The sequence below is a fragment of the Coturnix japonica genome, chromosome 1 (genome assembly GCF_001577835.2).
Source record: "Coturnix japonica isolate 7356 chromosome 1, Coturnix japonica 2.1, whole genome shotgun sequence".
Taxonomy (NCBI): domain Eukaryota; kingdom Metazoa; phylum Chordata; class Aves; order Galliformes; family Phasianidae; genus Coturnix; species Coturnix japonica.
In genome coordinates this window covers 77,907,384-77,924,855 of record NC_029516.1, presented here as the reverse complement: position 1 = coordinate 77,924,855, position 17,472 = coordinate 77,907,384, and the positions used below count along the sequence as shown (strand labels likewise).

The 17,472-nt window shown below is 38.9% G+C and overlaps 2 long non-coding RNA genes across 2 annotated transcripts in view; one reads left to right on the top strand and one right to left on the bottom strand.

Moving 5' to 3' along the window:
• Positions 1–17,472, bottom strand: part of LOC107321121 — a 213,539-nt gene that overhangs the window by 107,373 nt on the left and 88,694 nt on the right. The window lies entirely within an intron of this gene.
• On the top strand, positions 1,623–6,679 carry LOC116654131. Its single transcript, XR_004309070.1, has 2 exons — positions 1,623–2,257; positions 6,359–6,679. It is a non-coding gene; the product is annotated as an uncharacterized LOC116654131 (long non-coding RNA).

Genomic DNA, 17,472 nt, shown 5'->3' with positions numbered 1-17,472 from the left:
TGCCAAGATTCGGACCTTGGTAAGCTCCAGCACACCAACAGATCTCAGCTGTCATAGAACCACAGGCAGTGAGCACTGCAAAAAGAACAAAAATCACATCAAGTTTTACAAGACAGACTTCTAAATGGAGTGGAAGGTAATTCAGATGTGGGGAGTACATTTCAAGAGAGAGAAGTGCAGACTTGCTACCTTATCTGTGTGAAGTGATGCTTCCAATAAGCCTTAAATAGAGAGGAAAACTAGTCTCCAATTGCCTTTCAGCAAAGACAACAAAAGCATGGCTCATTTTGTAAAGGTCACAACCCAGAAAAAAGCAACTGTATCTCCTTCCGAGAGCAGATCCCATCTTCACTCTCTTTTTAGATCTCATTTGAAGACAACCCCTTTGGTTAACTACAGTGAAGTATGTTATTGAACCACCAAGAAAGAAGGAGCTTCTTACCCCATGTACAACAAAAGCACACTAAGAATTATAAAATTATATAATTAGAAATTAAATTATTATATATTTATAAAAACATAAAAATATATATTATATAAATAAAAATTATATAAAAGTATAGTTATATAAAAGTACACTAACAATTCTTCCCCCATCTCAAGACAAAATAAACTTTCCAGAGCTACTACAAATGAATACAAAATGAGAGGAACCTTGTAGCTCTGAGCATTTACATGCTGTCTCCAGGAAATGCTCAGCTCAGGTAATGTTACTGCAGTGCAGAGATGCTTATTAAAAAGAACTGGCAAATAAATCATGCCGCTTTATGGTAATAGTAGCTTTCTTGCCAAAAGGTGGCTCTTAATTTTCTGTTCTAGTACACTTGCGAATGCACTCACATTTCCCAACAAAGCACTAAACCTGCAAGGAACCACACCCCAAACCCTCGGTGGTTTCCAAGTGACTTATGCTAGTGTAAATATGTGACAGCAGAGTCCCAAGCAAGGTCTCACAGCCAGGTCTTCAGTGAATATAAACTAACACTCCAATCAGCTGCTGTGACTGAGAACTGGCCTCTTTGTCTCTGACAATAAACTGCTTTCCATGCTGCCTTGCAGGGATCTGCTGCAGAGCCTCACTAAAATCCTAGTTAATATTTTCCTTACCTGTGGAAAAAGCTTATCAGCATGAAGCACAGTGAGCATACAAAAAATGCTAACTAGTTAGTGCTTGTTATCCAGTGTTGCTTTGGGGAACACTAGGTTTTAATGGCTCTGGTAGGAGCAGCTTTGCCACCAGAGGAGGGATTAAAAGAAAAGCTACAATGAAACTTCTCTGTAAGTACTACTAACAGTGTAATGTTTTCTTCAGGGGTCACACAAGCAATTCATAGTTAACATTAATTCTGGTCTATTTTTAGTTAGTTTCTTCCAAACTTTTTCAATAGCACTATATATATATATATTTACATACACTGCCATTTATTGCAACTGCAAAGAGAAAAGGGAAGTGAACGTTGTCCAGGGCCAGCTAAGCTGTCCCAGCAATTCTGGGGCACTGTTTGACCAATGGAAATATCTTCACTCTGTCAGTTCAAGGATAATAACAGAGATGTAATGGACAAATGGCACACCTCACCATTTCTTTCAGGGAAATATGATGGCTCCAGCATACATATACAAAAGACCTTTAAGAAAGTTTTCTTAACATGATTGTTGTCAGCCTCTTACCTTCTCCCTTCTTTCCTGCTTCACTTTGCACTGTGTGGCCTCACTTCAAGCACTGGGTGCAGTTTTGGGTGTCACAACATAAGAATGCCATAAAAACATGAGAGGGCATCCACAGGAGGGCCATGATGATGGTGAAAGGTCTGGAGGGCAAGTAGCATGAGGAGGGGCTGATATCTCATTGTTTGTTCAGCTCATAGCAGAGGAGGCTGAGCAGAGGCCTAATGGCGGCCTGCAGCCTCTCACATGGGGAGTGGAGGGGCAGCACTGAGCTCTGTTGGTGACAGCCAGGGAAGGAGCTGTGGATATTGCTGATACCACAGAAGCACCTCTTCCAGCCCTCCTGCATCCTTGTGGTCACAAGGGGAAGATAACTACTGAGGGCTTCTAACATTATTTCCAAGGAGAGCTGCTTGCTGCATGATTATCTTGCCTTTTGGAGAGCCCTCTCTCTCCACCATTGATAAGCTTCTACAGGATTTGCAGCAGTTGTCTGAAGGCACCTGGCCTACCCAGCTCAGTGAAAGCCCCCAGGGACCCACGTGTCTGGAAGATGGAAGACTGTCTGAGCCCTTCTGTGAAAGAGCAGGTGCAAACCATACTGGATGTGATTCACATAGAGATACTGCAATGGGGGAAGCCCCAGGCTGTGTTACTACCTAGATGCTTCCTGTGTCCTCTCTTCTCACTCTGTATCAAATGGCAATGAGATTTATTCAAAGATTCTGGTGCCAGATAATATAGTAGCTTTCTCATTTGCTGCTTTCCATTGCTCTCTATTTCTCCAGTGCTTTTTTATTATTTATTTATTATTTTTTCCCCCGAAATTTTCTCAGAACTTTCATCTTTATCTACAAGACAGCCTGATTACAGCAAATTATCAGATTTTCATAGGTCATAACTTATGCTTTGGATCACTTGTATGATGGCAAAATGATTTTAAGAGCGGAAAAGATATTTTATGTTGCTTTTTCTATTATTTTTCTCAAGCTTTTACTACTTTGGTGGAGGGATAAGAACAAGCAGTTTTTGTTTTGGAGACACTTACACTTAGAATCTTAATGACACCTTAATGTAGTAGAGCTTGTTTGACTTCTAATGAGGAAAAGACTTGCAGCAGAACTGAAAGACAGGCTGAGAAACAATTGAAGGCATGTCAGACCCAGAGATGTGATGCCTGATGCAAATGCTCAGTGCGTAGGGATCAGGCATACGAACTCTTTAGCACCACATCAGACACAGGTTTTTATTTACAAATTTTCACATATATACCTAAACCCAGGCTTCCCTCCCTTTTTTCTTCACTCAACTGTTGGATGATTTCTAAGTTCTTCCGTCTTTAGTCAGAGGTGCATGTGAGCACTTAATCCAAAAGATATCTCCTCAGCACAACTAACAGTCTTCACAACTTAGCACTGCTCTGAAGCCTCCTTACCCTTCAGAAAAGGCTAAACATCTTTGTTTGCCAAAGGCTCTGTGAGTCATAGAGAATATGACTCCTGTGGCATAAACAGAGTTCAAGACTGAGGTTACACAGTCTATAAGAGGAAAGCTCTCAGGCAGTGGAAACAATAGTATGTCCAGATGCCAGACCTCCTTCAGCAGACACTGTCCCAAAATCCCTGGGTGCAAAAAAAGGTCATATTTCATCCTTCTGATCTGAAGACAACATCAGTCAAGTTATAGCCAATATTTCTGGCTATAATACACATCTCTTGGAGGTTAATGTAAACTACAGTTAATTACAAGAGTAATTTTTTACTTCACTGCATATTGCTACAGGTTCAAGGCACATCATGTCTGCAGTACTTGCTCTTGGGAGGCAGTGGAAGTTAGCAGAAATATCAGTGTGAATATTGAGGGAGGTATTGCCCTTTCGTTACACAAACACTGCGTGATAAGATCACCCTTGCTGCTTACTTGCAGAATCACTGGTATTGAGTTGCACTTACTGAAGAGATTATGAGATGTAACTGTTCTTAGAGAAATGTTGAAATTAAAAAATACAGTGTATTTTGCCACTATCAGCACCAATATAGACTTTTCCTTCCTATTTTCCCAGTGAATTTCCTCAACATACACAGTAAAATGTAAGGTCAGGTACTGGAGACAGGGATGAGCTGGTCATGATGTCTAGTCTTGCAATGAAAATGCAACAGATTATACTTGCTTAGGCATATACCAAAACTAAACAAGCGATGAGCAGAGTTGTAAAATCCTTTTGCAGTAAGCTGTTTTTCTCTAGTTACATGTCTTCCTCAGTGATATAATTTAAACATATTTTTGAGATAAATGCCAGGATATTTTTGAGATAAATATTCAGACACTGTTGAATATTCCACATTTAAAAGTGCATATTTCAGGAAAGGGTACAAAAAAAGCATAGCAATGGGAATTTTTCAGAAGGAGGAGATCCCACTCTGTCTTCCTTCATGACACTCTCTTTGAGCCCATTCCTAAAATTGCCTCTTATACCAGTTATCCATTATCCTGTCTAAGTGGCTTTCTTCTGAACTCTCCCTTGTACGCTGCATGGATATTGCTGAAGCAATGACATGGTAATTATGGTTACATAAAGCCCTGGAGCCCATCCTTTAAATTATAGAAGCTATGTTAATTTTGGCCCACAGGCCTGCCTGTGGATGGCAGAGAAGTTGTGGAGGGTGGCACCTAAAGCTTTCTCATCACACACATGCTTTGCTGTGAGTCATGACCCAGAAGATGTGTTTTCCTCCAGCCAGTTTACTATGGATTATAGCTCTGCCATTCACTTTTGCTCCACTTTTAATGTGGAGTAGACTATTTTGGTAAACTGGATTTTGTGTTTGTTGCTTTGGTTTTTTTCCCTATAACTTAAAGAGAAAGCCAGATGCAAATTTTCTCTAAATTGGGAACATGGACTAACCACATTACAGACTCCATTCTCTCTCTACTGCGTGCCTCTCTATTCCTCTTTTTGCTTCCACTAGCTTACTTGTGACTGGTTTAACTTTTTATTTTATTTTATTTTATTATTTTATTTTATTTTATTTTATTTTATTTTATTTTATTTTATTATTTTATTTTATTTTATTTTATTTTATTTTATTTTATTTTATTTTATTTTATTTTATTTTATTTTATTTTATTTTATTTTATTTTTTAATATATATAACATTAATTAAGATAGTATCTCTTACAGTAATTTTATCTAGAAAAATTTTTCTTATTGCCTGTCAGTGGAACAAATAAGTTCTTTTTTCCCCTTTGTTTCCACACCAAGCAACAAGCTGTTGCCATGGTAACTTACAAGAATCACTGAAAAAGGGCTGAAAGTAAACTTAAAGACAACTATCAGCCCTCATCTCAACTTAACCTGATTTTTCCATATGCATGCCTGATCTGTTATGAAAAACCAATGACAGACTACATAACCTTTGCGGATGATATATTCTGGCTAGATTTTTTTGAAGGAGGAGATACCACTCTGTCCTCCATCACGTCACAGGGCTCAAAGAGAGCCCATCCCTACTGCAGAAAATGACCTCTTGATAGCAGCCTTTCAGTATCTGAAAAGGGCATATAAGAAAAAAGGGGACAGCTCTTCAGCAGGGTCTGTTCTGGTAGGACAAGGAGGAATGGTTTCAAACTAAAGGAGGGAAGATTTAGATTAGATACAAGGAAGAAGTTTTTTACAGTGAGGGTGGTGAGACACAGGAATAGGTTGCCCAGAAGTGTGGTGGATGCCCCATCCTTGGAGACATTCAAGGTCAGATTGATCCAGGTCCTGAGCAACCTCATTATCAGAAGGTGTCCCTATTAATTGCAGGGGATTTGGACTAGATGACTTTTAAGGGTCCCTTCTAACTCAAACGTTTCTATGATTTACCTGCTCATAAAAGTTTTTCGTGACAGCTATCTTGTATTCCTCATACTACAATTGAAGCTCATTATTTCAGACTACAGGTGAAAAAAATAGTCCTTCATTTTACATGTGAAAAGTTATTTTGCCACCTTTTTTCTTGCCACAGTAGTTTTTTTGCTAGATAAAATTATTTCAGTCTTTCAAATTTTCCACATAGATCAGTTCTCCAAGAGGAAAATATGTTGGAAAGTATCAACTGTTGGACACTTGACAGTTGGAAATGATTTATCTAAACACCTGTCTAGCTAGCAAGTATAATTATTTTCAACAAAATTAGCTAGTGACTGGAACTATCAGCAAGACTCTCTCTGTTACATGGGAATATGAAGTCTCTGTTGGCAAGGACATGGTTGAATTAGTTAATCTTTTGTCAGTAAAGACAGCTTCAGAATGCACTCATCCACAAATTTCTTGCATTTATCAGTAATTCATTTTCCAAAATTAAACAAAGACACAGTTGTTAGACCTGCTCAGTCTGTTAGACTTGGCATCTTTGTACATCAGAGACTAGGCATAGCTATGTTATTGCTTGACTTTGAATACATATCAAATAGCACTAGCTCTATAATATTAAAAATACAAGTTTTTAAGAGCTCCACAGCACTGAACACACCAACATTAGATCAATCTATAGCTTAGAAGTAGTACTGGATTCTTCAGAAAAAAAAAAATTCTGCCTTGGCAGTGACAATGAACAATGCTTTCTGCAGTTTCTTGTTGGCTAGAGGTTCCATCCCATCATGGAAAACGCTGACCTGGTTTTGTCTTTTCTTATCTAAACTTCAGTACCGTGACCTGGCAAGGAGCCACAGCCCTTGAGTTACTCCAGCGAGATGAGAATGCCCCATGACTCCCAGCAACACAGGCTGCCAAGAGTGCATCAAACCTCCAGCACTCCGTCCTGGGGAGCTGAGCCACATTCCAAGACTCCAGCATTATCTACAAAGTGGTTTTGCAGCATGGACTGTACTCTTGGAAGTTTTAGTTGAAAGATGCTTCTTTTCTCAAAAAGAAGCATGATAACTGGATAACTTGTATGTTTGAGAATATATGCACACTGTGTCTACAACAGGCTGCAGTTATTCTGAAAGTAAAAGAAACTTCTCACTTTCTGTGTAGTTAATTTTAAAAAAATTGAAAGTAAAGGTCTCACAGTTTCCTATCTACACACCTGTCACCTTAGAGCCTTGAATCTCATCATCACTGAAGGCAGGACAGCAACACGGTGACTTATATATTCAGTTTCTTAAGGCTGAAAAAAAAAGGAAGTTTGCTTGTGAAGAGTTCCCATAAGGCTTAAGATAAACTATTTCAGGGCAATTAGTACCCAAAAATGTTTAGATAATACAGTACAGCAACATTAAACAAACCACAAAAAATTATTTGCCTTAGGCATTAAACAGTGTTTACCTGCAGTAGCTAATGAACACAGGGGGAGCTCTGACACATACTGGAGTGAGTAAACTAAGTGAAATTCTTCTCCCAAGGAACTTCTAACACCAGCTTCCTTGAAGCCACTTCATCTCTCTCATTTACTTCATGACTGTTGTGATTTTCCTGGCTTACATCAGAACATCTTGTTCCTCTTATTTATGTCCTGCACTGTAGTGACTAGAGAACACAAAAAGTACACAGGTGGCCCCAATAGCAGTTTTCCAGCTCACTGAAACAGAACTTCCCTCTTCCTTGGTTAGTTAAGTCAGTGACTTTTGGAAATAACCACTTCCTTTGTAGGCATTTTCATCACCCTCCTAACAAATACATTTCTATCTCCCTTGCTCCACTTTGCTGCCATATGTAATCTCCATCCACTAGAGCAGAGTGATGGTAATTGTGCACTCTCACCTTCATGGGGTAATTATCATGCATATCTTTTCATTTCATCTTTCTNTATTTGGTGGTTACTGCACACATTCTCCTTAAATGAACTCATATGTCATAATATTTCACTGTACAAATTACATGAGTAATAGCCTCTCTATTGTAAAGTTTTAAAATAATACACCTTTTATGAAGGAGTAGTTGCTGGTTGCTTAACTTATTCTCACTGTTATGGAAAAAGGAGAAAGATAAAGTAAGAGAAAGTGTCTATTTCCCTCCCATAGAAAGCCTTCACTTTACTGGTAGAATCCTTCAGGAGCAAGGGCTCTAAGTGAGAGAGAGTGAAGAATAATGGTAACTCAATGAACAAATATGTCTGGTTAATCTTAATTGTTGACAAGGATTCCAGTAAAAATGTGATCTCAAATGAACCACAATCTGAAGGGCTCTGCTGAAACTGGTCATGCCTTAAAGGGACTGTGATGTCTTCTGGAAAGGATTCTGGTTTAGAACAATTATGATTACACTATATTTTTCCAATATTTCTTTTCTTATCTGCCATAAAAATAAATAAATAAATAAATAAATAAATCCCATAGTTTTAGTTGAATGAAACCATCTACTCCTGCGGCTTAAACGCTACCTGAAGTTATAGTGATTATGACAGATCTATCATCCCTGTAGTTGGTAGTCGTAATTAAAAACACAATTTGAGTTTGTTAACAGTCAGTGGAAGACTTTCAGGGCCCATTAAGTGACAACTCAGAAAAAGAAAAAGGTTTTGCTTATCTATTAAATAGCTGCTTTTGTAGATCATCATTTTTATGGAGAGCAAGTGGATAGCAATCAGTTACTGTTGTCTGTCAGCATGCAAGGTAGATCATAACAGACCAAGACTCCTACTCCTAGGACTACCAACATACCTACAGTCATGGAAAAACATAATTGCAGAGCCAAGATCCTCACAAGCAAACATCTACTGCATAACATTTTAATGATACATTTTATTAAATCATTTCTATTAATAAGGCTTCGTGAAATGCTTATAAATCGTACTATATATAATTAAAAAATGTCTCTTTTCTTTATTAGCATGGAGCAAAATAGGGCACAACAGATGTTCCTGCCTCCATGGGAGCATGTCTTGGAACTGCAAGACAACAGATCTTCCACTTTTTTGTATTCTAAATGAAATCAATTTGCCATGAACTTTTTTTAATTTTTTTTTTATTTTTATTTATTTTTTTTTTTCCACATCACTGCCATTAGATTTTGCAACCCAATGGAATGAAAGTTTGTTTGATAATTACTTTATTACTTGTCCTCAGGCCAAATTCTTCTCAAGGTAAGTCTGCACTTTGTTGACTACAGTAACAGGAGGTTGCTAACTTTACAGTAATTAGCTCAGGACCTTAACATTGCAGTCCAATTAGTCTATGCAGCGTTCCATGCTGCTGCACCAATCACATAGTGAGGTAACAGAAAACTACTTTGAGTACATCTACACAGCCCTCAAGCTTACTAGAACAGCTCAGGGAAATCCTGGACTAGCTTTAATTGTTCACAAGTACATAGTGCTTAAAGAATTCTGGCAAGCATTCAGTTCATAACTTAATTACACATCCAGGGAAGTCATGCAGAACCCAGGCACTCTTTTTACATGGTTGCAAAGGGAAATCTCTGTTAATAATTTTATGTGAAAAAACCTGAAAAAATAAAATAAAATAGATCTTTCTTGATCCAGTGTAGCAGAATGCAACTACAAGATGTGAGCTGTTTATCTCCTCATGTCTCCTTTAACAGCTTTTAATGCTGGCAAGTAGACATAAGCTCTTCTCCCCACTCCCTCAGACAATGTTACACTGTCACAGCAGGAAGAAGATGGGAGCTCCAGTGAATATTTTAGGGGTCAGTGCATGGAAACAGCAGCTCTTGAGTAAACCTTTAGCATAACAACATGTGGTATGCATGCCCTGAATCTGCTGTTAGCAAGGCTGGGATAAAACTGGAGAGTTAAGCTACACTTCGATTGCATCTGTAGGTGCTTAAAATGACATGCTTTGGCAGCTAGCACCCAACTTAACCTAAGAAAGCCCAGAAGAAAAGGTTCCCCAACTCATTTGCTCTCGTGCTCTCTGGGCAAGCTCTCATAAAAACTTGGTTTTAAATGGAAGCAATTCAGAAGGCTCCAGAACATTCAGACTCATTTGAAACAATACAGAATATTAAAAAAAACCCAACAACTTAGACAAACATTAATTGAAATGTTCACAAACTGGATTACAGCAGGGGGAAGCAACTGGCTGAATCCCAAGTTCTTGCAGCCACTAGTAAATAGTCCAATTCAAAAGACCCTGGAAAAAGATGCTTTAAACAGAGCCGAAGAACAATGCCAGCCATCAAGCAAGCTTCATTTCAACCATTATCTGGTTAGATCACCACTCCTTTCATTTAAAAGAAAGAATGAACTAAAGAAAGAAATCTATAACATTAAACAATCAAATGAAGCAATACTAAATTTTAGGAAGAGGAACAGAGGTAGAAGGCTTTATACCTTAATAACCCTACACGCTTTTTTTCCCCCTGTGCTTTTTCTGCACCCTAACACAAAGGTGGAAGGTTGGATGCTCAACAACATGCCGAGAAACAATGTGCTCTCTATCATGTCTCGGGAAGAGAAGAGAGATACCCCTCTCTCTACCACTCTGGCTTCTGTACTGAGCTTCATAATCCATGGGATTTGACCTCAAGGTTATATGAGAAATTTCAGAACACAGATGTGTTGCGCTGTTTCCCACCCTGCCAAAACTGGGAAACCTTCCACTTACTGGGTAGCTTCACTTACAGTGGACAGGTGATTTTCAGAGACAGAGAACCCTGGGTTTTTTGCAATATAAATATCTTCAAACAGTGCTTCCCATGGGGTTGCTATCCTGTTGCCTTCCTCATAGGGGTCAAAAGCTCAAAAGCTCAACTGTTCCTTGTAGAAGAAATTAGAATCGCCCTTATTAAAGGGAGAGCCTTTTGTCATAACTTAGCCATTTTATACAAAATGACAGCATTTTAAAAGATTTCTATATTTCTAATGTTTTGTATCATCACAGCCTAAAATATCTCTTCTGTGTGAGGAAAGGAGATGCTCTTTTTTCTGTTATGTTTTTGATGGTGGCATTCAAAGCTATGGTCTAAAGATCAATGGTAAGAATCATTAAGGAGGTCACAGTTCATGTTTGATTTTTTAATTTTGTTATTATTTATTTAGTTATTTGTGAGGAAAGGGAACTCTTTCAGACTTGAATGGTTATTTCTGCCACTATTTAACAAAGTAACTTTGCCATTGTCAGCTTATGTACCACAGGGTCAGACGGCAATCCTAACTTAAGTCTGAGGGTGGAGTACAAGCACTTAGAAGAAAGCAATCATAAACATCATTCACTCTTCAGATGTTTCTCCTCCTAGTGAGCTCACAGCATAACTTTCCAAGATTTATTTATTTATCCATTCATTCATTTTTTTATATAGAGCTCTTAAACAACACCAACATTGCCTTGTTTCCAGGATTCTTGCCCGTAGTGAGCATTGGTGCTTTTCCAGTACAGGAACAACAAGAACTACTTGCTTGATAGGAGGTTCTGCTAAACAGAATTGCTCAGGAAGGGGGTTTAATACAAATTTCACTAAAATCTTGAATCAGGCAGTGGGGCACTGAAACCATTTGTTTCTGTAACTTTGCTGTGAAGAAAAAGCTCGAATAGAAATTGTGTAGCTAAACATCAACACGCTGACTGCACAGTGTGACACTCCTAGAAGGGCTGAACACACCTGCAATCTGAAAATGGAGGTAATGTCAACATCTGATGCAAATGCATGTCTTTGAAACAAAAGCTTTCATATGCAAGCCTGAGCACTGGAAGGCAAAGGACAGAAAAACACAACCTCACAGACCCCTGAAAACCTAGCTGCCTTTTTTTGTCAATCAATCAGCTTGCAGAAACGAATGGTTCTTCAAAATCAGGCCCCCTGTACAGAGGCATACAGACACACTGTTAACCTGTGAAAATCAGCCATGCATTCTATTTAAAAAGACCGTCTATCAAGGCAGGTTCTCAGTGTCCTTTTCTTTCTTCCATTTTCAACTGCTTTTCTTCGGAGAGGAACCAAGCTAACCAAAAGCCTCACTTCTTGTGTGAGACTCTTCTTGCTGTGCTCAGTCAGCCAGTAGACCAAGCAGACAGCCTGCCTCTACCTGAGACGGAGTTGTACACGTGTCACACAAGAGGGCAGAAAGTGAAAATGTGAAAGAGCTGCAGAAAAGCATAGAGCATTACATGATTTACATAAGGAAGCAAGAATGATGTAAGTCCAGTCCCCATTTTTCACCCCCACCATTTGTTCTAACTCAGGGTCTCCTGGTAATAGCGTAGCTTGATTTGAACTGTGGTCCTCAGGAAGACAGCCAGCATGAGTTCTCTGAGAAAGTCCTACAGGGAGACAAGGCAACATGCCTGATAAGAGCTGGCTGGAGAAGAGACTGAATTATGAACAAAGCCACCACAAGTATTCTTTGTAAGTAAGCAGGATTACGTGCAAGGAAATGCCTGTCTTCTAGTGTAAGTTTTTCTTCCTACCCCAGATAGCCATGGATTTTGACTAACTGCCTAGCTCAAAATGGGTTAGTTCATTTCTCCTTTTATTGCATGAATTCTCTTTGCTTCTTCAGCCGTACATCTCCAAAATCTATATGTTCACAAACTAGAACTTTCCAGAAAACAGCTCACTTCAGTTAATACATACATAGCTTCTACCACAACGTCATCCTGCATTATTGCCCCATTCCATAGCACAGTCTTGGTGCACCAATCATTTCCCAAAAACAGAGGCAGCTTTTCCTGACATGTGAACACTGATGCAGACTGACCCATATCAGTCTGTTCATCAATTGGATGGGAGAAAAAAGTAAACACTGGATACAAATGAGATGGCTGGCAAAACTAGAAGCAATAGTCTGAGGAAGAACTCCTACATTTGCATGCATCTGACCTCATTGGCATTCACATCCAATTAGTATCAACTTGCCACAGTTCACACAGAAAGCTGCTGCTGGTTTCACTTCATTAATACTGACGTCTGAACTCAGCTGCTACAGTGGATTACTATTAATAATTATTTATAGTCAGCTATTTGCACAGAGCATGCCTGTCTAATGCTGAGAGCCAGGCGATGAACTCTGCCATAGCAATTCACAAGTTGTCCACCTCTTCAGCTTTGCAGCAACTCACTTTGTCTCACCTAGATCATCCACTACCACCAGCTTTCACACTTGTCCTAATACAGGTGCGATATGTTTCAGATGCAAAATCAGGCTCATCTCACACTTATGTTTGGGTAGGAAGTTGCAAAAGAAAATAACGTTTCTTCTTTGAAGAGAAATGTGAGAAAGGAGAAAAGCTGGACAGTAGCAGGAAAGGTCACGACTATAAAATATCCAGGTACAATGAATTTTAATCTCAGCTACTGGCTCAGAAACGCACCTAGAAGTCCAGCTTTTCTCAGACCCCAAAGGGAACAAAAATCCATTTTGCTTGTGTATTTTCAGGTGCAGCTAGTGAAGTTTTACACCTTGTGCAAGCACCACCACTTTCCTCACCACACTCTTGAGAGACATCTAGCCTCGGGTGACTAATAAAGCAAAGAGCCAGCAGCGAAGACAAGCAAGGGTTTTGTACCAAATCAGATCAAACGGTTTCCTGTTATCACTGCTCAGTTCAGGGCAACCTTGCTGTGTCCCACACAGAGCTCTGCAGGTTACTAATGGAAAAAGTGAAGCTGCATTCCCCCCAGCCACACCATGAACTGTACCTGCCGGGCTGTGCTGCTCCTGGCTGTGCTGCCTGAGCCTGGCAAACTGGGACTGCTTCTCATACAGCCGACCTTGTGGTGTCTGTAAACCACCAAAGCTCAGCATCTGGTTGTTTCATTTTGGCTGGCTTTTTAGGACCCAAAACTGGGCAGCCTAGAGACACTGAAGAACGGCCCAGTGAAGCCAAGAGTAGAAAGCTGAAGCCTCTGGCATAAGTGGGGTGGGTGTCTGGTAGAAAGAAACTTCACAAATCAAAAGATTTTTCCTTAGTCTTGCCCTCATCATGCAATATCCCAGATGCAGGAAATCCTAAATATTATTTACACAATAAACTAAACCTATTCAAAACATTTAAAAATGTACTCAACCTATTTTCTCATGTTAGATTTAGCCAAAATTAAGACCATTTTCCTTTTGCAGCATTTTCTTCCACGAATGATGAACATATTTTCAAGTGAAAAAATATCCCCTCTTCTAGCAGAGATATTATTTCAGTTATTTCAGTATCCAAGAGACAATACAGAAATCAAATAAGTCCGTATCAATTCAGCTGGTTTCTAAGCTTCAAGAAAGAAAAAACCCTGGATTTGGAATTGCTTGACTTCTTATAAGTTTTATCACTGTCCCCATCAGTTTGTAGTGCCAGCATCCCACTTAGTGATCGCATGCATTTAGTGACTGTTATTTCTGCTATGAAGATTTTCAAGATGCACCAGTTATTGGATTATTGTGAAAAAAATATATATATGTGTGTATATATATATATATCTGTCATGTCAATAATTTCACTCTCTTACAGTACGTATGAGTTCCTCATTATTACAGTCTGTATCCCCAGAGTTTAACTATATCCCAGTATACAGTATTATTTCCCTCTGGTGCCTACTTTTTGATATGAAAACAGCCTTTTCATCACATCTAGTCTGAGTTTACTGCAAGTTAGAAAAAGGAGAAGGTGAATTCCAACATCTTCTTGCCCTCCTTGTCTCTGCTTGTTTGAAGGAAGTGAGCTGTAATAGGATTGTTCTTTCTGCAAGAAGCCATATCTAACCCTTCCCCCACCATATCTTAACTGATGAAATCTAGTCTCCTACCACTCTCTGTCTTATGAGTTGGATTCTCTTGTGTTTAACGAGGTGAAAACTGACTGAAGAGTTTCCTGCCATTTCCCTGTCTGCGTTATCTAAACTCTCCAGTGTCCCATAGAAAATGGGAAACCTTGCAGCCTTCTCTCAGTGAAAACAGCAATTAAATCTCTTTCAAGTATTTCATCTTCTACTTTCCTAAGCCATTTAAGAAATTTGAATCTTTGGGACCTTTAGCACTGTCCTGGTTGGCTGAAAGTGCTCTGTGTTTATCAAGCACACAGACTTACAGTGTGGTCACTTAGCATCATCATATGGGCATAGTTTAAAAAGAACATTGGAATAGCTGCCTGTATTTGTGATTGTTGGAAAGATCCTTTCACACTTCCAACTGCATTCAGGCAAGTAACTATCGATATTATATGATAATCAGCAATCTGATGAATGTTTCACATGTAGCTAAGAACAGGATAATTACATATCAGGTTCTTAGGCTTATCATTTTCCCAGACATTCATAACTTTATTTAGACATGCAAATCATATCCAATATATAAATAAACATCTTTATTAGCTACAATAAGGAGCAGGAAAAATAGAACTATTCCAAAATACCTTTTAGTTTTGTCCATATTTCCTAAGTATCAAGACAAAACAGGTGTCACAGACAGCATCTTATTACGTATATGATATAAAAAAACAACATGAAGATGCTACATACACCCTTCACACCACAGAGGCTGCCTGATTCTGTTCTTAGTCTTGTGTAAACTAGGAATTAATCTAACCACAAAGATGCAATTGGTCTCACCATGGTGAAAGGCTGGTGGAAATTACATCTTCATCACACCCACGTCACTTGTTCATGCAGCTCACACTGTTCAAACTAATCAAGTGAAAACAACACAAAAGCCCAGCAAAACTAGTCATAAGCTATCTGTTAAGTCTTTCATCAAGCATTTGAGCCTTTTGCCTTGTCACATACAAAATCTAGGCTGGATTTCTGGCATGTGCACTGATGTAGTGTATGTCAGTTTTTGGCTAGCAAACAACTGTAGAGTCATAGAATCACAGAATGTCCTGAGTTGGAAGAAACCTTCAAGGATCATCATGTCCAGCTCCTGGCTTCACACAAGACAGTTCAAAATCCAAACCCTATGTCCAAGAGTGTTATCCAAACACATAGACAGAGACGATTTCTGTGGAGAAAATGATGCACTACAAGGTCTTATTCTGTGCTTACTAGGCCACATGCCAGCTTTTGATATGAAAGGTGTTCCTGCTGCATTGTTACTGGGATAAAAGGGAAAGCTTTATGCATTGCTGTTCACTTACACTACACAAAGCTTTATGCAGAAACAGTGAGCCTTGTAGACAAAGCCAAATAAGCTGCTGAGAGTTCTCTTACCCTCAATTCACAGTTTGGAGCCAATTCTTCAACCAGATTTGCCCCCTATGAGCAACTTGGAGCCCCTTTTTTTTGAGACAGTGCCTGCATTCTTCAGTTCTCCACTTTTCAAGGAACATCGCCTTAGTGTACATATAAACTATATTTAACTATCACTCAGACTGTCCCTTACTGATGTTGTCTATCATTACGAAACCAAAGCTCTGGCAATACTTAGCAAAAAGACAGGCTTGAGGATAAAATCATACCAAAGGCACAGTGACACATTTTTGACTTCTTCAGCATAACAGGACTTGTAAGAGGGGTGGAGGATCTCCCTCAGGCAGTCTGTCAGACCATTTCTGAGTCCTTGTAACATCTCTGGTTGGTTGCTGAGGCTGACCAGGCTCAGGCACAATCACACTGGAGCATTAAGGCAAGCCAGCTGATGAGTTTGTCAGCACAGGAAGAAAATGATCCTTGGTAAAGCCTCATCTACAAAGCTTAGTGAACTTAAGAGATCAACAAAAAATAGTATGTTTGTATTTTCAAATGGAATAAATTACATCCAAAGAGCTGCTGAGGGGATGCTTTCTTATTTGATTTTAAAGCCAGTTTTAGAGACCTCGAGGAAATCAGGTATTTGGCTAACTCATTATTACAATCTTAACATAAGAAGCAGGAGAATGACTGAAAATTGTTTTTCAGCCTTTCTGAAAAGACGAAAATTGAACAGAGCTGGTACACCCAACATTCACCTACTGTAATTATGGTAAGACATACACACACAAAGGAAAAAATAGAAAAAGAAGAGGAAAGCTTACTCAGCCCTGACTCTGCAAACACCAGACCAGAAGTGGAATGCATCAGCTGTCTTCCAGAAAGCAAAGCGTAATACTCATGTAATTACTGACACAAAGGCAAGGCTCCTTGCATGCTCTGCAACTTGTAAAATAGCAACATAAATAATTGCTCAAGTGAAATACTTTTAAGAATAAGGTATAGAAAATATTTCAATATTTCAATATGTAGTGTGTGAAATCCGGAAGTACTGTTGAGATTTGTACTATCCTATCTAACCAGAAGCTTAAGAAGTCAATGTAGTTATCTGCATGTCAATAAAAAAAAACTTATTTCCTCTATCATGATAGATGAAAAAGAGGAGGCTATTTTCAGAAAATGGCAAACTTTCATGATGACTTTCCAAGGTTATAACTGTTATTATTCTGCAGCTCAGTGTTAATTATTTTGAGTAAATGTATTTATTTCTATCATAGAAGAGCACAACTTTTTAATCCATGTTACATTCTAAAGTAATATGTCAACCTATGTCAGCCTAGTTTTCAACACCAAGAACAGGTAAATCAATACTGACACTGCTCAGTTGAGGTGTCATAAGTAGTTCGAAAGATTTAATACAGAGAGGACAGTGAAAATACTGGGGGGAATCACCCAAAGGACACTGGGGAAGAACCAAGACCTGTGTGACGTTTTTCAGTGTCTGGCTTTTCAGACAATCGTTTCAGTGGTTTTCTTTTTCACTGGTTTGCTTTTTTATTTATTTATTTTTTTAGTAGTCTGCTTTCGTCTGAAATTCCAATGAAGACATGCTTCCTAAATGCTACTGCTCAGAGCTTGTCGGATAGCCTCCTGAGCACTACTATGCAGCAATAGCTGTACCATTAGTGTGAAAGCAGGCTTATACAACATTCTGAAGGTAAATGCAGCTACTTAAGACTCTGTGTAGT